This window comes from Sinocyclocheilus anshuiensis, unplaced genomic scaffold (assembly GCF_001515605.1).
Source record: "Sinocyclocheilus anshuiensis isolate Anshui unplaced genomic scaffold, SAMN03320099.WGS_v1.1 scaffold367, whole genome shotgun sequence".
NCBI classification, from domain to species: Eukaryota; Metazoa; Chordata; class Actinopteri; order Cypriniformes; family Cyprinidae; genus Sinocyclocheilus; species Sinocyclocheilus anshuiensis.
Genome location: NW_015549574.1, coordinates 161,839 through 166,449, shown reverse-complemented (window position 1 = coordinate 166,449; position 4,611 = coordinate 161,839). Strand labels below are relative to the sequence as shown.

At 39.3% G+C, this 4,611-nt stretch overlaps 1 long non-coding RNA gene across 1 annotated transcript in view; it reads right to left on the bottom strand.

The window, feature by feature from the left end:
• LOC107657469 (uncharacterized) overlaps positions 1 to 776 on the bottom strand; it is a 10,385-nt gene extending 9,609 nt beyond the window's left edge. Inside the window, exon 1 of the long non-coding RNA XR_001630690.1 lies at positions 690 to 776. This is a non-coding gene — a long non-coding RNA (uncharacterized LOC107657469). The remainder of the gene's footprint in view (positions 1 to 689) is intronic.
• Between the last annotated feature and the right edge of the window lie 3,835 nt (positions 777 to 4,611).

The following is a 4,611-nucleotide window of genomic DNA, read 5'->3' as shown; positions in this document are numbered from 1 at the left end:
ACGCCTTTGTCTATTTGTTTATTTTGAATACGCGCCCTCTAGCAGCGAAAATTACATATTGTGCCTTTAAGCTGTGTCGTCAGTCACGGTGCGTTCCAAACAGGATATATCGCCCTCCGAAGGGAACTTCGGAGTGAAAACAAGCATGGCCGCCATATTGAAGCGTCGTTCCAAACCGAAGTGCTCAAAACTGGTCACTTCAAATGGCCCTTCGGAATGAAGGATTTCCAAGAGTACAACTGATGGACACTTCGGGCTCCAATGATCCTTTGCGCAGATTCTTTGCATGATGACGGCGCCTCCGTGTGGGCACGTGATGATGACGCAGAAGGGCACTTCAAGAAACAGTTGTTTGGTCCCCTACACACTTCAACCCTTCGAAGCTCTCACTCCGGAGGGTAAACCCTTTGAAGGGATTAAGGCGTAGGGATGAGCCCTTCCGATTGGACCGCAGGGTCAGTCATTTCCCATCATGCTTTTGATCAGCACAGTCGGTGGAGAGCAACTGCGTCCGACTGCACAATCCGACACAGGCGCCTCGCCGTCGCGAGAATTTTTTGGCACACGTCAGCATGACATCAGAGCAAGTCGGAAGTAACTTGGACACTTTTCTAACCGGCATGCATCTCGCGGTGATCACCAGTGATCAGTTCTGCGCAGATTTTGCTCATCTCAAACAAGCCTACTACTCTAGTGGTTCTGTTGTGTCTCTTTGTCGCAAGTTCAGTGACGCAGGTAGTGACGATTCTCTCCGGCCAATCAGTGATCAGCAGAGTTTACACGTCACGTTTTGGTAACGGTACGGTTCACTTGGAACCTCAACCGAGGTGAGAGTGTCCTCGCTGCAGACTGTAGTGCGGTGACGTCATGTATTTTGATGTCACGTATGTCTTCGTGCGCATGCGCAAAGTGACGTAACGCATGTCTTAAAACGCATGCGCTGTAACTCACTTTACTGCGCATGCGCATCTTACTCAATGATTTAAAGGCTGACGTGAAGTTTATCATTCTGTGAAACTTTGCTTTTTCCTCTATCATTGTTTTTATTTATTTTTATGCATTACATTTGTGCATGTTTCTGTACTGTTTCTTTGACCATTTAAAAAAAGGTTAGTAAAAAAACAACCATGCCAATAAAATAAGTTTGAAATTAAATTTAATACAAACAGTACATAGTCTCCATCCCATATTTTGCCCAGCACCTCATTAAAATTATCAGATGATAGCAAGAACAATTTATTTAAAAATATATATAATAATAATAATAAAGTTATTTGAGTGGCTGTTTATATGATAGTGTATGTGAACAGCAACAACAACAACAACAACAAAACAACATTTACAAGTAAATGATGTGTGAAAAGTTTAGGGGTGTGTGGGGACATTGCAATGTACATTTATATAATTAAGTTTACATAACGCAATATGCTGAGAAACAATATACAAAGTGCTGACCGCAGAAACAAAGAGTATACAACATGTATAATATGCAGAACTGGCATGTTCCTGGATCAACATCTTTTGTTGACCCTGGAACAACACTGTGATAAACCAATCAGATTTGAAAAACCAGTTTACAGTTTTTGTGAAGTTTAGGCTTACAATCAGTGTTTCGTCGCTTTTTGGGCTAAATTTGGACCAAATCCGACGGACCAAACGAAGACCAATTTTCAACGTCGCTTTTTGGGCTAAAAGAAGTCCATGACGGGCCGACTTGATTTAGCCCAAAAAACGACGTCCAAATGACGTCTGGTGCTGGGTGGGTAGGCAGTAGCACAGAAATATTCACAGTACACACAGCATATGACACGGTGTATAGTCTGATTGATTGATTGTATTGTACACTATCAGTTGCAGTTCAGCAGTCAGATAGCCTGAGGGAAGAAGCTGTCCCGCAACTGCCTGGTGCAGGTCCTGATGCCATAATAGAAAGTTGTCAGAACACACAGTGCCTCACAGTTTGCGTATGGGGCTGCGGAGCCACAGACTGCTTAGAGTGCCCATGATGACCCCTGCCCACCACCAAAAGTGTCTACAATGGGCACATGAGTGTCAGGCCTGGATCATAGAGCAATGGAAGATGTTTGCCTGGTCTGGTGATGAATCACAGGACTCCGCTCATGCCATCTCCAACGTACTATGGCATCCGAGACTGCTCCTTGTGTTTTTGTTGAAGACACTCCAGTTTATGACAACTGATTTAGATAAAATAGAGAACAAACAATGTTAAAAATAAGGTTTGAAGAAAGGCATTTACATAGTACACCAGTTTAAAGCAAACAATGTTATGCATTATCTCTTGCTTGTTGTAAGAAATACTTTAAACAGTGCCTGACAGAAAATTTCAAACAAGGAAAAGCAATATTTGCTTTGTCTGAAAAGTACCTAAGAGACTTTTTTTTATATAAAGAATATATATAAAAATTGTATGTGAAGTGGAATATAAACAACTGGTAAAATAAATGTTTATGATGTAGAATATGAACATATTATGAAGGTGTAAAAGAAAACATCAAATACAATCACACATAGGGTACTGTGTTCTTATGGACAATATAAATAAATTAGAAACACTTTACAGTAAGGTTTCATTTGTCAACATTAGTTAACAATGAAATACTTCTTAAGTATTTATTAATCTTTGCTGTTGTTAACTTCAACATTTACTAATACATTATTTAAATCAAAAGTACCTGTTAATATTATTTAATGGAACTGAGCTAATATTAACAATGAATAGTTGCATTTATATTAACTAACGTCAATAAAGATTAATGTATACTAGGGCTGTGCAATATATCGAAATATCGCAAATGTACATATCGCAATATGCATATCGCTACGGCTTGCAATATTTGGGGCCATGAACAAAAGACAAAGAGAAAATCACTCAATGCTCTTACCTAAATAACTTTTGTAGCTTAAGTAAGAATCAGTGCATATTGAATTCAAAGAGTAAATACTAAGCAGTGTTTTATTTTTCCTTTTTATTATTCAGTTCCTAAACTCATGTTAAAATGATTACACTAATGTTAAAATGACATTTTTAAGTAATGCTTGAGTAAAACACATACCGTTCACTTTCAGAAGTTATTGTAGGGGTGCTTTCTTATTAGAATCAGAATCAGAATGAGCTTTATTCACCACTTAAGTGTGCGCAAACACAAGGAATTTGTTGTGGTTTTACAGGAGCTCTTGATACATACATACATACATACAAATAACCATATATATATGACACAAGATAGTTATAAAAGTTCACATAACTGACTCAGCAACAGCTGAGTAAAACTGTTTCATCTGAGCATGTGACACTTTAAGCATTATCGTATCGCATATCGAATATTGCATTATTTAATGAGTTATCGCATATCACATTTTTCTTCAATATCGCACAGCCCTAATGTATACAGTAACAAAAATATTGCTCAGTTAATGTTATTTAATGCATTAACTAATAGGACGTTATTGTAAAGTGAAGGGTGAGTTAAAGTAATTTGGCAGTCTCTGCCATGGTAAGACTTCTGTTTACAGTATCATATGACATACGCTCGCTCTCTGTGTCCACGCACACACACACACACACTTTGTGAACATTGTGGTTGCTATGTGAGATAAATTAGTATAATTAGGCCTATTTCATTAGGCTACATTTAGTTATTTATAGATGTACCAACATGATTAATGCATATACATATACAACATCAAGATAATAAAAATATGTAATGAAAACATAAATTATGCTCATTGACTTTTGTTTCCACCGAATTCCTCTTTGTTTTCAAACAGTAAGGACGCCTATTACAAACATCCAGTATTAAAATCAGTCTTCTTCTTATTCGTTTTTATTGGCAGTTCGCAAACTTAAATAGAGCATTACCGCCATCTATGGTGGGTTAAAATCAGAGTCCGTACGGCGCATGCGTTCTAAAGACATGCATTACGTCATGCACGTGCATGACGTCGAAATGCATGATGTCACCGTGCTACAGTCTGCAGCGAGGAGTACTTGACCGAGGTGGTTCTGAAAAAAGTACCAGGTACTGTACCCAGCGGAAAACCCCCCAAAAGTGAACCGTACCGTGACGTACCATGCAGTGGAAAAGCACCTTTGATCCTGGTTCCTGCGGTGGTAACACACCGAGTACCGGCCCAAAGTCCCTAGTTCCTGAGTAAAGTTCCTGCGGTGGAAACGGGGCTTAAAGGGGTCATATGATGCGATTTAAATTTTTCCTTTCTCTTTGGAGTGTTACAAGCTCTTGGTGCATAAAGAAGATCTGTAAAGTTGCAAAGACTAAAGTCTCAAATCCAAAGAGATATTCTTTATAAAAGTTGATTAAACCACGCCTACCTAAAACGGCTCGTTCTAACACGCCCCCACATGTCTACGTCACGATGTGGGAAGATTTGCATAACGCCGCCCAAATGTTCACGCAAAGAAAGAAGGCATAACTTTTATTCTCACTGTAGTACTGTTGTTGCCGCCATGTCGTGAAGACGCTGTGTTTCGTTGTGAAAGCGAAACTACTTTGTTTGGCCTTCCAAAAGAGGACGATATCTGCTTCGTCATGCCTGGAGCTGATCCGTGCTGGTCGCTGAGGAAATACAACA